Source organism: Polistes fuscatus, unplaced genomic scaffold, assembly GCF_010416935.1.
Source record: "Polistes fuscatus isolate 324 unplaced genomic scaffold, CU_Pfus_HIC Scaffold27, whole genome shotgun sequence".
Classification (NCBI taxonomy): domain Eukaryota; kingdom Metazoa; phylum Arthropoda; class Insecta; order Hymenoptera; family Vespidae; genus Polistes; species Polistes fuscatus.
In genome coordinates, this window is record NW_025113104.1 from 276,344 (window position 1) to 298,826 (window position 22,483).

Genomic DNA, 22,483 nt, shown 5'->3' on the forward strand with positions numbered 1-22,483 from the left:
ATCAATGAAGGAAGGGATCTTCTAGAATCATTAAACAATAAGTAAGATATTCAAATACATAGAAATATATTCAATAGTAATTGTTTAATCTTCGATTATGTGTTTTTATTTATATTTGTATTTATTTTAAATTTAACATATTTCTTGTAGGTTTCAAAAAAATACAATTTTCGTTTGGGGTGGCATAACAAATTTAATGTTGATCTGTAATTCAGTTAATTATACGGTCAAATGTAAAGCTTATGGGTGTTTTTTATTTACACTTATAAATAGTACGAATATGCGAATTAATATTTTAAATTGGAATTCACGGTCTCCTAAGATCGCAATCAAATATAAATTAGCAAAATTAAAATTATTTATGAAATTAGAAAGATACTCGATATGTCTAATGTTCTGTTCCGGTGTTCGTCGTAAAGAATCGTATCATGAGGATCGTGTTCTTTTCAAAAAATTTTTTCCAAAAGTACCATTAGTTCAAGTTACCGGTGATTCATCGTTCGGAGGAATAGGCATACAAAGTTGGTAACATGTTTTTCAACAAAAAATATGACTTTTTCTCTTTATATTTAATTATAGGATTATAACATTGATTGTTTAAATTTATATATACTATTTATATTCTTTTAGATGCTTTAAGAATTCTTTCAGAAGATCATCAAAAAAGATCAATAATACCGGATGATACGACAAACGTCATATTATTAACGTACGAATAAAAAAAAAAACATTAATCGTTTAAAATTCTTCCAAATGAAAAATAAATATTAAAAAATATTTAAAAGTTATAAATAATATTTATGTATTTATATAAATTAATATTTATTGTTATATTATATTGATTAAAATAAAAAACAAAAAAAAAGAAGAATAATTTATCCGAATTCATTTTTGTATGTATTATTTAATTAATTTATAAATTAATTAAATAATAATTATTATTAGAATAGTCTCTCGCATGCATAAAAGATTTCAAAGTGTTCAAAATCAATTTGGGAATAGTTTTGTTTATTTAGAAAACGTTCATTTTGAATTCGGTTACTGAAATCACGGTGAATTATTCATCGTGTTTAGCTAATGATTCTACAATGACAGATCGGATCCGTTCACACGTTACACGCGGAAGAACACATAACCAGAATAATATCAGTGGAATTTTCGCGTACTACCTAAACATCTTACGTCCAATAACCTCGCATAATTTTCACATAAATTAACTGAACAATATTTGCCATCGTATATTACCTTTACTCAGGGTGACACACCACCGCGGGAACAAGAAGATAATCAGTCTATGATCTCTTGTTTGCATAAGTATAATCTCAATTAATTTTGTTATTTATTATGGATACAAGAATGACGGTTCAAATATAACGGTCATCGTGTCACGAAAATACCCAACATATTTCTAGCGTATGTATAAATTTCATGTATAAACTTTTTATATGTTTCTGTTCAAATTTTTTCGCTTTCTAATAACCGCTTTTGCAGATTAGTATTACCATGATCTGATGATCTGAAATCATACAGATTTCTTTTGCCATAATATTGTAGAAAACGATTTAAAAGTAGAATTATTCTATTTCATTAAATATTAGTTTCTCAAATGGAGCAACAAATATGTTACGATGTTTTACGTATTATTTTTAAATATTTAGAATCAAATGATCTTTATAGAGCATCACTGGTTTGCAGGTATCTTAAAATCATATATTTTATTATTTGAAATATTCAATCATTTAAGACTACATTTATTAAATATTTAAACAAAATTTATAATAAAATAAATGAATAAGTGTATGAAAAGTTTTGTAGATATTGAGATTTGTAAAAATAATTGTAGATATTGGGCAAAAGTTGCTAGTGAAGAAAACTTTGCAAGAGGTCCTGTATGTATTCTAGTAGAAAGAAAATATTCAGTAATTAATTATAATTGGAATCTTATAAAAAATGATCTGATAACAAATCTTCCAATAATACCAGGTTTTTATGTGATGATTACTGTTCAGCTAATAATAAGACATTCTAGGCTTGGTAAGTCTTTTGTTTTATATATATAATATAATATATATATATTATAATATATATATTATATAAATATAATATAATATATAATATATATATGAAATATATAAAATATAATATGAGTATAATATAATATAAATGATATATAATATAATATAATATAAAATATATATATGAAAATATACATGTACAAATACATATATGTATAATATATTTTAATTATAAAATGATATTATTAAATCTGTTTTAATTTTTGTTTTTTTTGTTTTAGATTGTCATTGTAAATATCTGCCACGAAATTGTTACTCATTACTAATAGAAATATTTTATCCGACAACCAAAAGAAGTATTACCATGAACATGTCTCTACCTAATTCAAAAAGAATACAAATTAATACCTATACTTTTCTTTTGCAATCCAAACCGAAATCAGTATATTGTCCAGAACTAAGTTTTATATCGGGTTGTATTTTTAGACTTCCAGGATATATGAAGACTCAATTTAAAGATTATTTCGTTGTCAACAGTGGCATGAAAAGTTGTATGATTTTATTCTGCGATATGAACAGTATCTGCTTATTAAATAGTTTTATTATATCAATACAAAAATGGTAATATATATTCACAGCGAATATAGTGTTATTAAATTCATTATTACTCATTTGTATGTCTAATATTTAAGTTTTATCTTTTTTTTTTTCCCTAGGTTTCCAAACAGTAAACTTTCTATTTGGGTAGGTTTAACGAAAGGAATGTCTGTCTGTAAAACTTTTCATTTTCAGCGTAAGTGTAGAGCCATTGTGAGCTTTATATCTTTTTTTATAAGCAGTAAGAATTTGCAAACTTGGAAAATAACTTGGCCTCTGTTTCCTCGTAATAAGGAAAATGTCAAGAAGAAATTAGAAAAATGGAAACAAGATATAAAGTTAAAAAAACATTGTCTGGCAATATTTTATTTTTCCGGTCTGAATCTTAAACATACCGATTGGTTGGAATGTGATTTATTTTCTATTATTTTTCCGAAAGTACCTTATGTTTATCTATACGGTCATGCAGTATTAATGGGAGAAGGTTTTGAAGGTTTGTCAAATATTAATAGTTGAAAATAATTTTACTTATGTACGTCTAATTAAGAGAGTCAACCTAAACTGAAATTTGAGATTTGATTGTTTCTATTTATATTCTGACTTTTTTCATATTTAAACAGATCAGTATAGCCATTTTAAGGTTATGTTAGTCATTTTATGAATTAACGAATTTCTTAAAATAACACTAACAAATAATATGTAATGAGCTAGTATATCTATTAAATGTAATGAAAATATTCTTTTTTTTTAATTAGGTATTTTGGAAACTATGGCAGAATGGTTAAATTTATGGAAGAACGGTAAAAAAATAAAGAGTGCTGATGAAATAGGAATATTACTACTCTCGTATGACTAGGTAGTAAATGTGAAATGTGTAATTTTTCTTAATATTTAATAAAATTGTTCGAGAAAATAAAGTATATTAAAAAACTATTTGTTTACGATTAGAAATAAACAATTGTTAATATATATATAAAAATGTATGAAAAGAAAATCATTAAATCCGTACATATTCCATACAGAGATCCTTCATAGTAATATTTTATTTACATTATATACAGTGTTTATTTTGTCGTGTAACACATTTGAACGATGGAATATATTGAATATTAAAATGAAAAGATTATTTTGTTTACGTTCAAACCAAATTAAATAAAATATTTATGATGACCAAAAATTGCTAAATGCTCGACGTATGGGTTTAAATATTTCAAAAATAGCAAGATATTAGTTATTACATTTTTTTGGAGTATAGGTATTCATGGTGGACTACTTGAGTCTGTTATGTTGGTTCACATTGCTTTATTTTCGAATCAATTAACTGAAAGTATTTAGTTTTGTGTTATGATACATTGTAGAACATATCACGGTTCTTATGTGATATTACTCTATGATCAATTATAATATCAGTTTATTTTGTTATTTATTATGAATACAAGCATGACGATTCAAATATAACAGCCATCGTATCACGGAAATATCCAACAAATTTCTCGCGTATGTATAAATCTTATGAATACATTTTTAATATTTTTATTTATATGTTTATATATTTTTCTATAATGAAGAAAAATTCGTTTTCTAATATAACTTTTTTGCAGATTACTTATTGCTTTGACCTTCGACCATACAGATTTCTTTTGTTATAATATTATAGAAAACGATTGAGAGAAGTAGAAATATTCTATTTCATTAAATATTAGCTTATAAAATGGTGGAGCCTATATACTACGACATTTTGCGTAATATTTTTAAATATTTAGAACCAAGTGATCTTTATGCTGCATCATTGGTTTGCAGGTATCTTAACATCATTTATTATTTATATAAATCTGTACTATATATTAAATATTTAAAAACAAAATGTATAATATACGATAAATATGAATAAGCTTGTGAAAAGTTTAGTTTGTATAGAGATTTTTAAAAATAATTTTAGATTTTGGCACTGCGTTGCTATTGAGGAACACTATGCAAGAGGTCCTGGATTATTTGAATTATCTGGTGACTGTAGTAGTATTATTTCAGTGGATGTTATAAATCAATTTTTGAAGGAATGTCTTTCAAAAATGTTGAAATTTCATATGTTTTTCGTTTATAATGAAATGCTCAGTGATTTCTTAGAAAGTTAGCATTATTTTATATATTTAATTATATGTTAACGTGAAAGAATGAAATTGAATAATGTCAAGATTCACATGGTCACTTGTCAACACATATCAAATATATTGGTGAAAAAACAAATATTTGAGTTTATTCTTATACATTATATTAATTTATGCGACAATATAAATCTTGACATTCTTCAATTTCAGTTTCTCACGGTAATATATATATATATATATTTATAATCAAAAAATATTTTTATTGAAACACTATTTTAATTTGTTTCTAGATTGTTATTGTAATTATCTGATGTCCAATTACTACTCACTAACAATACGAATATTTATGCCGTTAGAATTAAGATCTTGTATTGTTAATATGTCTATACCTGATTTTTATAAAATAGAAATTAAAACCTTTACTTTTTTAAGGATATATCGCTCAATGACAGTTTACTGCCCGGAACTAAAATCTGTGATAGGTTTTAATGGTGATCTTTTACCATTTATGAAATGTAAATTTGAACGTTACTTGAATGACGTAAGTCCTCTAAAAAGTTGTTTGATTTTATTCTGCGATCTGGACAATATTTGCTTATTAAAAAGTCTTATTGCATCATTAGAAAATTGGTAAATTTGAATATATTAATTACAATTGTTTAAATGAAATTTCATTTGTATTATCTAACTATTTAAGCTTTTTTCCTTAGGTATCCAACAAGTAAGATTTCTATTTGGGGTGGTGTAACAAGGGAAATATTAATCTGTAAGAAAACTTATGGCCAAAGATACTGCATGGAACCTGCGAGCTGTGCTTTTTTTTTTATTAGTCATGCGAATTTGAAAATTTGGAGTAAGACTTGGCCTTCAAACCACGAGACAGTAGAGATTATCAAAGCGAGATTTGAACAATTTAAACTAACTATAAAGTTTAAAACCCATTCGTTAGGTTTTATGTACATTGCTGGTATTCGTTGTCCTAATTATTTTTTCATAGAATGTGATATATTTCAAAGGATTTTTCCAGAAGTGCCGTTCGTTTATCTATACGGTCCTGCATCATTAGCAGGAGAAGGCTTTAAAGGTGTGTAACATATTCATAGATAAAGAAAACTATTTTTTCTATGTACATCTAATGTCCAGCCATTTTGAAACTGCATTTTTGATTGTCGATTCTCTTTTGTTCACTTAAAACAATCATATTTACGTAATATATATCTATATTTTATGAAATTATCTTTTACACAGATACTAAACACTATACTAATACATTTAAACTCGTCTATTTAATCTTAAATCGTTTTAATTATTGTTACGTATATATATTCGTTTAAATTTGATCTAAAATCGTTTAGATAATTCACCTAATTGTTCTCATCTTTTATTTTTCTTGTGTGTTTTAAGTAAAAAATCCGTCACGTATTTAGTGCTAACAAATTAATTAATATCACTACTACCTATTTGTAACTCACATTTGTATATCCTAAATCTAAATTTTGGTTACATAATATTACATTTTTAATCCATCTCAAATCGATATCTAAAACCTTCATCTCATCTGTGTTTACTCGTAAATCTACATTCAATATTTATATCCTCTGCTTGTATATGTATCTAGTGATATTAATAAAAAGTATTTTTACTTTTTTTTAGATTTTTCCTACAAAACTTCAAAATTAGACTATTTATGGGAAGACGGTCCACAAGTTGTGAGTGACACAGAAACATCAATAATGATACTCACGTATGATTAGATATCAAATGAAATGTTTACTTTTCGTGAAACATTTATAAAAATTTATTTTTAAATAATATTGCGAGAAAAAAATATTTGTTTATATGAAGAAGACAAAATATTTATTAATATATTGAACAATGTATGAAAAGAGAATGATGTCTCCATTATTTTTCTTACAAATACTAATTGATTATTTTATATATTGAATGCATTTCTGACATTTAACTACTCAATTATATTGAAGAATAAATCATTAACAATTCATTATATTTTTGCTTTCTGTTCATTTTTATATTGACGAAAAAAGATATATTTGCTATATAGTGTGTTGTCTTTCTATCTGTAAAACTGATTATGAATCAATTGAATCGACTAACTGAATATGATTCAACTGAATCAACTGACTGAACTGAATGTGAATCAAATGACTGAATCAAGTGAACTGAATATGACTCAACTGAAACAACTGACTGAACTGAATGTGAATCAAATGACTGAATCAACTGAATCGACTAATTGAGTATGACTCAACTGATTCAACTGACTCAACTGAATGTGAATCAAATGACTGAATCAAGTGAACTGAATATGACTCAACTGACTCAACTGACTCAACTGAATGTGAATCGAATAACTGAATCAAGTGAACTGAATATATGTTTGAATCAACTTAACTGAATCTGAATCAACTGACTTCGTAGCGATCTTCACCCGTTACTTATAAGTCCTTTCCCACCAAAGGGTACCAGTATGACCTTGGAGAAGGGGTAGTTATGGGAAACTACCACTTTTCAAAATTCTTGAAAGCAAGGATGAAATTTCGAAAGTGATGAGACTATAAAAATATCGAGAAAATCTTTGGAAGCGTTTGCAAAGAGATTCTTGACTGTTGTAAAAACCGAGTAATCAAATAATTTAACCCTTTACGTGAAAATGAAACCCTTTGGTATTTTTATAGTTTATCCGCAATAAACCGGTCGTCACGGTCTGTATTCGGTACAATAAATAAAATAATAAATAATAATAATAATAAATAATAATAAAATAAAAGTATTCGGTGCAATAAATTGTTCAGCTTTTTTAGAATTTTGACGGAACAATATGAAATGTTGAACTTTTTACAAATTTATAACCTGCATTTTATTATATATAATACAATATATAACTTTTAAACTGATCTATTCTTTTGTTATCTTTGATGTAAGGGTTTATGTGTATATGTGTATGTGTATGAACGATAAAAGAACAAGGGATCGTTTTGAGTTAGACGACAGTGACGACATCAGGCCCGTTTAGGTATAATAAAAAATAAACGTTCCGGGATAGTTTTTCCTTTATTGAACGAGCTTGTTAAATCGTACGTGAATGGGGTTAGAAATTTCTCGAAATATGCGTGAAAATGAGCAGAATGATAACGTAAAAAAATAAAAGACTAATGTGGAAAAGAAGACTTGAATGTTTGGAAAGAAAATAAAGAAGAACAATTCTTGCCGAGGTGCAGTGAAGTAAGGAAAATTATTGAATAAATTTGAGATCATGCTTAAAACATTACTTGGTTAGTCAGCAATGTTATTGTGTGTGTTATATTACGATTTTTAAAATCCCTTTCTTCTTGCAAATATTATTATATTACAATTATTATTATTATTTATTCTATTACAAATTATATTTCTAAAAGAACAAAAGTTTTAAGTAATATACAGGGTGTCTTGTAATATGTGAAACGTGAAGATAGAATGAGCAAATGAAACAAATCAAGATATTAATGTTGTTGGGGGGGGGGGTTCTTGTTGTTAATTTAATAATAAATATTTACGCTTCATGAAATCGATTTGATTGGTTTTACAGAACAACATCGTTTATTGCTATAAAATCAGATATTATATAAATCATATAACCTTAAGAATTAATAATTTAAATCTGCCTTTATTGTTACTCACTATAGACATCAATTTGTTGATTTGATTTCTAAAGATTGTTTATAATCGAATTACAGTTTGTAACATTCTCTGTTCGCGTATTTATAATTTTCGAATATTATAACTGGTTTTAAATAAAGAAAAGTATACTAATCATATGAATGTCTTTTTGTCAGTAAAATAAGCTAACAATTAATTAAGGAAAATCATTTAATTCAAAATAAAAAAGGAACAAGGACAATCATTTGAAATTTGTATTATATTATGTAATACGTTATAACGAAAAATTTATTGCAATAAGAGTGTTTGAACGGTGAGTTAATTTAATATTCATTTTCTTTCGTTTCTTCTTTTAACATCAATTTTTGTTATTCAATTGCAGTTTTAAAAACGTATTTTTATAAAAAAAAAAGTATCGAACACATTTTTCGTTATAAATATCTCTATTAACATATGTGATATAAATTACTTAATCAAAAATATTTTCATCTTTAAAACTTAATATTACTGGGAAAATGGAAAATTACTTAAAATATGACGTCTTATGTTTGATTTTCAAAAATTTAAATGGATTGGATTTGTATAATGCATCTAAGGTTTGCAGGTATAGTTATAACAAATATTTATAATATTCACTCAATGTTTTGATTTAAACGATTGTAAAATAACACAGTTTAAGAAAACACTATCTTTCTTTTTTTTTTAATGGTTTTTTTTTCTCAAAAAATATCTCGAAATCATTTTCCTTTTAAAATAAGTTTCTGTAAATAGGAATTTTGAATCATTGCAATACAAATAAATATTAATTGTATAAAATTGACAGTAGGGGGAGGGGGGTACAAATATATCTGTCATTCATTGTATATTTCAGAACTTATACAGTTAAGTTTTTTCATTACTTTCCTTAGACGAATTTTTTTAGATGTTTAAATTAAAAAATCATATAAATAATTAGTGTATTTGTTATAGATCATGGTTCGAAAGTGCTCAATACATACTAAAAGAAAGAGGACCTACGTGCATCAATAGAAAATTCGATGCGACAGACCACTATAGTTGGAATACTGTAAAAAAGGAAATCATTGACTGTTGCAAAGCTAAGCCTTCTATACATATGTTTTTCAATGCTACTGTATACATATCACAACTTCCTAAAGGTTAGTTTGATTATACACAGATTCATCAGATTCAATACTGTTATATGAGATATATTGATTTTCTGAAGGTTGTATATGCCAATATTTACCATTAAATTGTTATTCAATATCAATGCAAAAATATAATTTTCATCTGGACGACAATACCATTACAAGTATGTTTTTTCCTGAAGTACCTGAAATAAAAATCGCTACGGTTACTCTTAATTGGCATCACATGGATAAAGGAATATACTGCGAAGAATTAAAATGTTTGATTGACAAACCTCAAAACGCTGAGAAATTGAAAAACATGTTCGAATCTATTTTAAATAACGATTCGTCTACGGAAAGTTGTTTGATTTTATTTTACGATTCCAATAGAATTGGGGTAATCCATTATTTGATGAAAATTTTAAAATGCTGGTAACTTCATATAGTTTCACATATGTGACCATAATTATGAAAGTGGTCTAAGTTAAAATGAAAAAATAAAATGAGTTTATCAGTTATTTCACACAACATTATTTGAAACTCAATTAATTCAATGTAATTTTTAAGATATTGTTAAAAATGAATTATTAGATAATGGTTGTTATTTCAACATTATATGAAATTCATTCAGTGTTCAAATGTAAACTTTTAAATATCTCGAAACAAGAGATATATGACTTAGATCACTTTCATAATTATGAGAACATATATCAGTTGATTAATATTTGGAAAATATTTTTAATTTGTTTTTTCTTCGTAGGTTTCCAAGACAAAAAGTTACTATTTGGGGAGGATTAGTCTACAGATTATCTGTTTGTAATTTTGTACAGACATCACGTATATGTCAAAGTTTTGTTGATTGCAGTTGTATTTTAATGACTGGTACTAATATGAAGAGCTGGACTATAGTGTTAAAGTCCCATGATGATTTGGAATCATTCGAAGAATTAAAAAATACCGTACAATTGAAGAAACACTCAGTAGGTTTTATGGCTACACCTTATGAAGATTATTATGATCAGGACTATGAAAATGCATTTAAAATATACTTTCCGAGTGTTCCTTTATTTATTATTTACGATTCTGAACCATTGGCAGCAGAATATTTCTCAGGTTTGTATAATATTTGTTTTTATTTAAAAAACAAAACATATTTTTACGTATGTACATATACACTTACAATTACACTTACACTTTTTCAAAAAAATCGAGTTAATGGCAACACTAATTACAATTGAACGGTATCTTTTCATTTAAAAAAAAAAAATAGTGACTTATGCCACTTTCAAAATAAATGGCCCATATAAGAAAAAAATCGTTTAATATTTTATTATTATTTCAGATATATATCCTATAAAAAGAAAATTACAATTATCTGAAATATTTGAAATAACATTAATGATACTTACATATAATTAGGTACTGAGTGATCGGTTAAACTCTTTTCGAAAAATGTAAAATAAGAATTTTAATAATAAAATATATATATATATATATATATCAAATAAAAAACACAATATTTAAAAATATAAATAAAATAAGAGTATATATTCAAAATATTTCCCAACTTTTACGCAAAATCTTACCGACATGTACTACAAATTTTATACAAATTCATACAAAATTTACACTTTAGTAAAAAATGTACGAATAATGTAAGAAGTAGATATATCAAAATACATCGTGCATATAAATGCCGCGAATGTTTCACAAATTATAATCCAATCACGTAATTTTTGTTCTTAATAACCGTAATCGAAATTTCATGACGTAGAAAATATTCCATGTAAATACTTCCGGTTTGTAGAGAATTTCAACAAAGAATTACGTCGTTCGTTCTGAGATACGTAGTTTCCTTCAAAACTAATTAGAAAAATAAGTTACTTTGGAGAAAGAGAGGAAAAGAAAGAAAGAGTGAGAGAAAGAGAGAGAAAGAGAGAGAAAATGAGAGAGAGAAAGAGAAAGAATGAGGTAGAGAAAGAGAGAGAGAGAGAGAGAGAAAGAGAGACTGTTAGGTGAAGAAAGAAGAAATGTGTGTAGAGAGAGAGAGAGAGAGAGAGAGAGAGACTGTTAGGTGAAGAAAGAAGAAATGTGTGTAGAGAGAAAGAGAAAGAGACTGTTAGGTGAAGAAGGAAGAAATGTGTGTAAAGAGAGAGAGAGAGAGAGAGAGAGAGAGAGAGACTGTTAGGTGAAGAAGGAAGAAATGTATGTAAAAAGAAAGAGAGAGACTGTTAGATGAAGAAGGAAGAAATGTATGTAAAAGAAAGAGAAAGAGACTGTTAGGTGAAGAAGGAAGAAATGTATGTAGAGAGAGAGAGAGAGAGAGACTGTTAGATGAAGAAGGAAGAAATGTATGTAGAGAGAGAGAGACTGTTAGGTGAAGAAGGAAGAAATGTGTGTAGAGAGAGAGAAAGAGAAAGACATTTGTTATACACCCAGAAGATACGAGTGCTTGTTGTTGCGACCCGAAAGAGGCTCTATGCCGGGATCCACTTGGATATAGGCATGGAAGAGAGAGCAAGATGTCTTAGGAAAAGTGAAGTAACTCAAGAGAGAGAGAAGGTCTAAGGGGTTTCTTATTACTAAGACCGATATATCCAACCTCCTCGGACTTGCAGACCGTTGACGGTGCCTCTCTTCTGTTAACTGACTTTCTCTGTCCAACCCCCTCCCCCCCTCGCTGGGTGTTCTCGTTTCTTCTCCTTCATCCGGTAAGTGTATCGTGGGAAAACGGAGGAACAGGGTTGGAAGGAAGAAGACCAGGTGGAGGAGGAGTGGTTGGCTGGTTGACTGGGTGGGTGGGTGGTTGGTTGGTTGGTTTGTACTCTCTTGGAGGAAAGCAAGATGGTACACGGACTGAAGAACATTATTTAAGGATTTCCAGTCTCAAAGACCTAGTTATAACGCGATTGAAAATTATTATCGAGTAAACACGATATAGTTAGCTGCTCTTCGACACTACTGAAGTACTTCACGCTTTTACGATGATGATGATGATGTCACGATTTATATAACGTTACTTCTTATTTGTATTTAATACCTTCTTGAATGAGTCTTACGATCTATTAAAAATATTTATTATAAATGTTTGTGTGTGTTTTAATTTGATTACGGTGTTCATTTTTTTACAAAATTATTGCATTGTAAAAATGTTTGCTAAAATTGAATAAATTAAATTAATATTATATAGTTGTAGCATTAAGTATGTTGATACAGGGGTCACAAATTTTTAGTGTATTCAACACGTAAAAACAATTTTTTGTTTAAACTCAAATGTTATCTAATTTTTAGTTTTTTTTTTTTATTAATATATATATTTTGTTAAAAGCATAAATCATCAGATTCAGAAGAGCAGAAGGGCATCTTTCGTAAACGAAGAAGAATTATTTAAAAAACGCAATGATTAGAATAATACGTGTGAGGAATTTTGTTATGACGTTATAATTTGAAAACAAATAAAAATTAGATAACGTTAGAACATTTTTAAAATTATTTTCACGAGTAGAATATGCTCTTTAAGTTTGATTCACCGTTGTATATTTGTTTGTATAAAAGTGACAGATCACATATGACACACAGAGATTAACTGAGTACAAAGTTTTCTTTTTTACTTTTGATAAGAAATTCGTAAACGAAAAGAAAAACTTGAGAGAGATAGATAATACGAAAAAAAAAATATCAATTTAATTTCATTTTCCTTTTCAAACAAACGCGATATAACTCTGTAATATTATTTCTTATTCTTAATTAACAAATACGTATTTTTTTTTTCTGTATTACATCAAATATTTATCGATAATAGAGTTAAATTCATTTGACTGCGAGAAATAATTGATATCGTTGAAATTAATTTTTTAAATTAATACGATACGTATTCAGGAAATTAAGAACACGGAAGGTAGTTACTGCTTTTTTTTTCTTTTTCTTTCCTTTTTCCTTCTTATTCCTCTTTTCGTTTCGTCGAATAAAAAGAAAACTTCGTAAGAATCTCTTGGTAATCGTGAAATACTTGCGGAAATATTCTAATGAAACTTAATCGATCGTTTAATTTAAACCGCTGGGAAATATAATTCCGTATGTTGAATTTTATTTTATTTTCCCCTTTCCTTTTTTTTTTCTTCTTCTTCTTCTTCTTTTTCTTCTTCTTTTATTCATGAACTTTCAATCTCGATATCGACAAATCTGTTTTACTAGGTTTCCCACAAGTCCGCTGTTTTACAACGATTTAAACAACGTTCGGGACGCGAATTGTGCACGAAGCGAATTCGCAATGGTTGCGGTGGCTGAACTTGGAGAAATCGTTCGGAGAAAAGGAAAAAAGTGCTCGGTTTTTTTTCTCGAGACATTTCCGTTGTTGTTAAACGTTGAAATGAGTCAGCAGAGAATTTCATGGTTGGTGAGGAGGAGGGGGAGGGAAAGGGGGAAGGCAATAAAATTTACTCTGAAAAAGTAAATCACGTAAAATAAACTCGAAGAGAGGAAAACACCGCAATGCGAGAAGAGAAAAAATCATTTTTTGTCGGCTGAACAAATTAAAAATTAATAAGTTTGTATTAAATTAAAAAAATAAAAAACAAAAAAACAAAAGAAATAAAAATAATATTAAATGATAAAAAATTATAATAATAAAAAACAATAATTAGATAAAAATTAGATAAAAACAATGAAAATATCGACTCAAATAATAATTAAGATCTTTTAATGACGTTATTGGCTTTGAAGAAGAACTTTGACGATTCAATCGTTATTATCAAAAGGTAGTCAAAATATCGGAAATCTAATCGTAAAAAAGACATTTCAAGAGGAAATAAGGTAGCGTCGTTAAAACTTAAGAGCCTGACGCTCGTGAATTTTGTTACAAGAAGTTTACTTTCTAAGCATCCTTCAAATAAGTGTGCCGTTATTAGATCATCCTACTATAGAAGAATCGTGAGTCAAACTTTTCTATTGTTTTCTTCTTTTCTACAAAAACAAAAACAAAAAAAATAAAAAAAATTTAAACAAGACTATACTAATCAAATAGATGAAGAATTATAAAATCATAATATTTGAAAACATTAGAACATTAGAATTAGATCGAATAAGATTGAAGTAACGTTCTAAAAGTTTTTTAAAACCTGTCCAATTTTGATCTCTGTGACACTTTTATTATTAATAACTTTAATTTATTATTATTATTTAATTTATTAAATAAAATAATTTTATTTTTTGGACGCGATAAACAACTAATTGAATTAGAATTAAATCCTAACAAGATATTGTCTATTGGATTTTGTTTTCATTTTTATTTTAGTTTGTTTGATGTTCAAAAGTAGATATTTCGTTTCGAATCGAAAAATATGATCTCACTTTTCTTTCAATTTCTTTCAAATACGAATTTAATGATACATCGTAACCGAGATCTTTGCAATTGGAAAGAAAGTAAGTATTAAACCAAGAGAACCGTTACTTGGTTGATCGTAGATCTGCAACATTCAAGATTTCTCGTATGAGAAATGTTTCTTTCTCTCTTCACCATTAATCCTCATTCACTAAGTTTCTCGTTGCTTCTTACTAAATCATCCTTTCCCAACTCTTCCATTTCTACAACCCAAGCCTATTTCCCATAAAATCAAGTAATGAAAGGAAATCTCTCCTCTCGCGGTGAGTTTACTGCAATATATTTCTTCATCTTTTTCATTTATATGTTTCAAATGAAAAAGATAGTAGTAAACGTTTTTTGATTTTGTATCAACGTTCACTTTAGAATTTACACGCACGTATAATAAATATATGGTTATAAATGTATATAGCAAAAAAGTAAAACTATGAGAATTAATATTTAATTAATTAATAGCAAAGAGAATTAGTATTGTTTTTATTTTTTAAAAAAAAGATGTAAGTTAATACAAAAGTTAAAATAATTTGATATAAAGTAAAGTAAAAAATGTTGGCTTAAGAATTATTATTGAATTTTTTATTATTATTTTTGAATTAATAATATTAATTTTATTATTATTATTGAATTAAAAATAAAAGGTAGGGAGTTTATTAATGCTTTAAAAAAAAACGATTATGATATGGATAAATATAGAAATAAATAAATAAAAAAAATAAATAAAATGTATATAACAAAAGTAAAATTATGAGAATTAATATTTAATTAATTAGTAACAAAGAGAATTAGTATTGTTTTTATTTTTTAAAAAAAAGATGTAAGTTAATACAAAAGTTAAAATAATTTGATATAAAGTAAAATAAAAAATGTTGGCTTTAGAATTATTATTGAATTTTTATTATTATTTTTGAATTAATAATATTAATTTTATTATTATTATTGAATTGAAATAAAAGGTAGGGAGTTTATTAATGCTTTAAAAAAAACTATTATGATATGAATAAATATAGAAATAAATAAATAAAGAAAATAAAGAAAATGTATATAACAAAAGTAAAATTATGAGAATGAATATTTAATTATATAATAGCAAAGAGAATTAGTATTGTTTTTTTTTTTTAAAAAAAGATGTAAGTTAATACAAAAGTTAAAATAATTTGGTATAAAGTAAAGTAAAAATGTTGGCTTAAGATTATTATTGAAATTTTTATTATTATTTTTGAATTAATAATATTAATTTTATTATTATTATTGAATTGAAATAATGGTAGGGAGTTAATTAATATCTTAAGAAAAAACGATTGTGATATGGATAAATAAAGAAATAAATAATAAAAAAATAAATAAAATGTATATAACAAAGTTTACTTAACAATCATCTCATTTTATTTTTACTTATGTTTAATATTATTCCTTTAATATCATTTTCTGATATATCGAAAAGAATAATAATATTGAAATTCAAGTGTTTTGCCATTTTTGCTAATTCATAAGAAAGGTGGTGCGATTTGAAATCGGACTGTACAATACCTTGATTGACACGACGATATAGCAAAAGAAGATTTGATATAAATGAAAAACTTTTATACAGTATTTTATTCTCTAATATTAAAAATATTCTTTATGTTTAAATCCAACGTTTATCGAATTCATTATAAATGTGAAAGTGTGTATCCATAAGTAAAAATATAATAATTACAATCAAATATTACTTCTTATTACCATAAAAATTCGTATAAATATTGTAATTTTTAATTAGAATTTTTAATTGTACTATTTTGCATATCTATCAAGCTGATTTATAGATCAGTGACATTTATTTGTAATAAAAATCTTGTTACTTTTTAAAACAGGTAATAAAATATTTATCTGAAGTCAAGAAAAAAAGTCAATAATGATCACTTTTACATTACGATTACTTACAAATAATAAAATTTAAAAATATTCTGTCAACATTTGCGCGTACAGATGCGAGAGAAAGATTAAAAGATTTTTCATGAATTATTTATTATAACGTATATATTATAATGCCGTCTAATGGATATCAATTATTCATCTAAATTGAGATGCATTTATTTTTTAATAAATAAATTCCTCTCTCATTTTAATTACTTTCCATTACTTATAAATAACCGTAATAACGAAAAACTAAAACCGTAAATAACTAAAAACTAAAACTAAATAACTAAAAAACTAAAACGTAAAAACTAAACCGTAAATAACGAAAAAAAAAAACATTTTCTTATATATTCCGACTTCATTCGAACGTTTGTTAACAAATAGAAAACAAAAAACAATCGACTTAAACATTATTTATTATATTAAATAATACTTTGAAAATTATATAATTTCGATTTGACATTTGATTGGATGAAAATTTTCAATTAAGTCATCACAGGAAAGTTAACAAAAATATATTATAGTTTAAACAATCTAAAAATATTGGTAGAGTGTATTAAAATATTCGATATACCTTGAATGATTGTTAATTAATTAAAGAAAGTGTATATTTTAGTTTAAAAACACGAAGTATATGTTTGACGTACCGTCCTCTTCGAAATCCACCGTAAGACTGGCTCATTGTTTTCTATGAAAGTCAGTTAAAATTCTAGTTGTTTATATGACTTTCAAAAGAATAAATTTGATTTACTACGTATATTATACTTTCCTTGTATGTATGTTACCTTCGAAAAGTCACATAAACAACAATTAATAAAAGAAATTTAACTGACTTTCATAGAGGAGAATGAGTCAATTTAACATTGAATTTTGAAGAGGACTGTACGTTAAATTTGTACTCCGTGTTTTTAAACTAAAATATACATTTTTTGTCGATTAATTAGCAATCATTTAAGGTATATTCATTATTCTAACGTACTTTATTAATATTTAGGATTGTTTAAAATGAAAAACATTTGTTTTGACGTTCCAGGCCAGTAATGAGTTTAAATTGAAAATTTGTATCCAATCAAATATCAGATCGAAATTGTTTATTATTCGAAGTATATTAATAGATATATCATTTTTAAACAAATGTTATTTTGTGTATTATTCTTAAATTAATGTATGTTAAACTGATTATGATTAATCTAAATAAATATTTATTTATTAAATAACAGTAAAAACAAATGATAAGACCAAGACATGAAAAAATAAGATATTTTCCTTGTTTTTAAAATTATATCGACATATACGATTAAAAATATAATAAAGTTATATTAATTTATTTATTTCTATAACGTTTTTCCTCTAAACACCCTAAATCAATAATTTCCAATGAAAAATCTAGTAACCCGTAACGATTTACAATTTTAAGAACACTCACTGTACATGATATATTTCAAATATACCTATTTAACAATATTTTAAAATAGAATTTCAAAGAGATAAGCTGACAAAAACACCGAGGAAAAAAAAAACATTCAGTTGCAATGTTAAAAAGATTTCCATATTAAAAATTTAATTACCTATACGATATATATATATATTATTCATATCAATGAATATGATTTTTAATAAAACTTTATAAAACATTTTTTTAATAGAATTTAAAAGGGATAAACTAACAAAGTAACACACACGAACGAAAATTCGGTCACGTGTTAAGGGATTTTCATATTAAGAAATTAATGACCGTAGACGTACTTTACATACATACATGTATATAGAAAGAGAAAGAGAGAGAAAGAGAAAAAGAGAGAGAGAGAGAGAGAGAGAGAGAGAGAGAGAGAGAGAAAGAGAGAAAGAGAAAAAGAGAAAGAGAGAGAGAGTGAGAGAAAAAGAGAAAGAGAAATAGAGAGAAAAAGAAAGAAAGAGAAAGTGAGAGAAAGAAAGAGAAAGAGAAACAGAGAGTGAGAGTAAAAGAGAAGAAGATAAAGAGAAGGAGAGAAGGAGAAAGAGAGAGAAGGAGAGAAAGAGAAAGAGAAAAGGAGAAAGAGAGAGATAGATAGATATTTATTTAGCTTTCTCAGCTATTAATACTACATAGAGAGAGATAGATAGATAGAGAGAGAGAGAGAGAGAGAGAGAGAGAGGAAAACGCGAAAAGGGTGCTAAAGGTAAATGTATAAAGGTGAGTGTTCACGAAGCTGGCAGTAACACGACTGTACGACACATTATATAACGACATTCGCGGGCGCCGAGCCGTGAAGCGTTCTCTTCCGGTCGTGCCGTTGTCCTCCGTCCTCGTCCTCGTCCTCTTACAGTACCTAACACCATCATTCTCTCTCTTTCTCTCTTTCTCTCTCTCTCTCTCTCTCTCTGTCTCCATCTCTGTCTCTGTCTCTTTTTCTCTTAATCTTTCTCTCTCTCTCTCTCTCTCTTTCTTTCCCTATTTCATCCCTTACCACTCTCGTTAGTGGCTAGCGTTAAATGTGTCTACAAGCCGCGCACGACGGACAAAGCGATCCCCAAACGTCGACGTCGACAACGACGACGACGACGACTACGACGAGGGCTGACGAGCTGTTATGGGGTTGGCACGTTTTTTAGATAGCCGAAGGTCAACGTTCTTCGTATAGGGGTCGACGCTTAGGACGAGGTTTGTCTACCATCAAACCTCTCTCTCTCTCTTTCTTACTTTCTATAGATGGATAGATAGATAGATAGATAGATAGATAGATAGATAGATAGATAGATAGATAGATAGATTTTCTTCTTTAATTTTTTCATGTTTATTAGATCAAAGTTCTTCGTATATAGATTGATGCTTAGGACAAGGTTTGTCTACCATCAAACCTCTCTCTCTCTTTCTCTATCTCTCTTTTCTTACTTTCTATAGATGGATAGATAAATAGATGGATAGATAGATAGATAGATAGATAGATTTTCTTTTTTAATTTTTTCATGTTTATTAGATCAAAGTTCTTCGTATATGAATTGATGCTTAGGACGAGGTTTGTTTACCATCAAACCTCTCTCTCTCATTCTCTCTCTCTCTCTTTCTTACTTTCTATAGATAGATAAAGTAGAGAGATTCAAATAAAGAACTGATACGAATTTTTACAATTTCCTCCTCTATCAATTTTTTCTTATTTAACAGATTTTTTGTTGTAATTTTCTTCATTTATTTTTTTCATGTTTATTAGAGTTAACAATATAATTAGGTTCATTTATAATTTTTATAGATAAACAGACATACAGACATAACAGAGAGAGAGAGAGTGCAAGACAGAAAGGAATTAGGGAGGGGGGGTAGCAGCATGAATTGTATCCATCTCTCATTTGTTTCAAATTTTCCTTCGTATAGGAATTGACGCTTAGGACAAGGCTTTTCTACCCTTTAATCTCTTTCTTACTTTTTACAGATAGATAGATAGATAGATAGATAGATAGATAGATAGATAGATAGATAGATAAAGAAGAGAAGTTCAGGTAAAGAATTGATATGAATTTTTACAATTACCTTCTCTTTCAATTTTTTCTTATTTAACAGATTTTTCTCAATTTTCTTTTTTAATTTTGTCATGTTTATCAGAGTTAAAAGTATAATTAGGCTAATTACACTTTTTATAGATAGACAGATTGAGTGGAAGACAGAAAGCAGTCTGGGAAAGGAGCGGAATTGGCACGAATTGTATCCCTCTCCTATTTGTTTCAAATTTACCTTCTCTTCTGTACTTGCATTTATCGTTATTATTTTCTTATAGTTTTACCACGCTTATTGTTTAACATTCAATTGATTTAAACCGATTGATTTGCAACGGTGGTTGATTCAAAAATATAAATCGTCGAGTATTTCCTTCATTTTTACTTTTTTTTTTTTTTAATGATATCAATTTGAAAAGTTGTGTTAGAAGTTGAAGGAAAAAGTTTCTAATCGTTGATTAATATTTTCGAAATTGAACGAAGTTTCGTTTTAATGAAATCATTCTTGAGAATTCTCTACTAGTTTTTCAGTCTCCCTTGTTTCCAAATTATCAGCTTACCCCATACCACTCTTAAGTTAACTTTGAAATTCAGACAATCTTAGTGACATCATTTCGTTATCTTCGCTCGATGGAAACACGGAACGGTACTAAACCTCGCTTGGTGAGCCAATCCCTAAGATTGGTAACTTCTAATCTTCCCCTCTCTCTCTCTCTCTCTCTCATTTTCTCTTTCAGTAGATATGAAGAAATAAGAGAGAGGAAAAGAAGAAAAAAAATTTGAGAAGAAAAAAGAAAGAAATGAAAGAAAATACAAAAAGAAAAAAAAAACAGGGAGAAAAAGAAGGATGGCAAGAGAAAATTAGCATGAATTTTTTACGCATGAACAGTGCGTTAGAAAAAAGAGAAAATTAAATGAAAAAGAAGAAGAAGAGGAAGAGGAAAGAGAAAGAAAAGAATAAAAAAAAGAAAAAAAGGGAAAAAGTGAAAGAAAGCTCAGCGATTTATTGCGAATTTCTCCGGAAAATTGCCGGCAGCATACATTTTCACGCATTTACGCGTTTTACCCCGAGAAAAATGATTTTAAGTGCTTTCACTCGTAATCCCTCTCTCTCTCTCTCTTTCTCTCTTTTCCTTTTCTTTTCTTTTCAACGTGTTTATTAATATTCACGAATGTTTCTCTCGTCGATTTTCTCATTCTCGATACGACAGAATGCAGTTTGTAAAGTTAATCGTAACGAAATCAGAAACGATAAGGTTACGTTGTATATCGAGAAGTTTCGTTGGTGAAATATATTGCCACTAGAATAACTCGTTCGATGTTACGTTTTCCTGAGAGATTTCTATCATTCCAACGAAAGATCGTGCACGTATGTACATATACACAGTCAACAGAATAGGCTATATCGTTTCGTTTTAAATTCGATGGAGAAACACCTATCGGTTATCGATAAAGACCCCGTTCGATGCGTTTTATTTTGAAGAAAGAACCCCTGTATGTATGTTTCCCTTTCTTCTTTAGTGGCACGAGAATAATCTTTAATATATGAATAAATATATATATATATATTATTTGATTTTATTTTGTATATATGGTTGCATTAAGTCAAAGGTGTGCGTTTAATAATCGAATCTCGAATATAAGCTCGTCATTAACCTAGATTATTTTTTTTTTTAGATTTATTTCATAATTTCATATGTATATTATGATTATTATTTTTAATATTTTTCATTTTCCTTTAATTAAGAGTTAAGTTTAACGAAAGTAATAAAAGCTTATTACTATGAATTTTCTCGCTAAATTATATATAATTATTTGTAATTATTTTGCGTACGTGTACACATTCGTGTATTGGTTTATTGAATTTTTTTGTATATTGTTTAATAAGATATTTCGGATGTATATATGTCTTAGGTAATAGGTAAAAGTGGAGCAGAATAAATCTGAGAAAGAAAGGAATTTAAAAAAGGGAAAAGGGTGTGACAGTTGAGAAGGGTGGATAAACCTTTAACCTGATTTCACGTATAATGACATTGTTAAGACCCTTGCGTTGTGATCGGTTATTTTACAATAAGTTCCAGGAATATTCGTAACCCCACTGTCAATTTAATACAATCAATATTTTCTTATAATACGATATTATAAAATTCTTATACAAGGAAACATATTTTAAGATTATTAAATTTTGAAATTGATATTTGATTTATATCTAACACATTTTCGTATTCCTTGTCC

General features: G+C 27.2%; 1 protein-coding gene across 1 annotated transcript in view; it reads right to left on the reverse strand.

Annotated features, from left to right (window-relative positions):
• The window catches only part of LOC122518968 (dipeptidase 1-like), a 269,499-nt gene that overhangs the window by 82,728 nt on the left and 164,288 nt on the right, over positions 1 to 22,483 (reverse strand). The window lies entirely within an intron of this gene.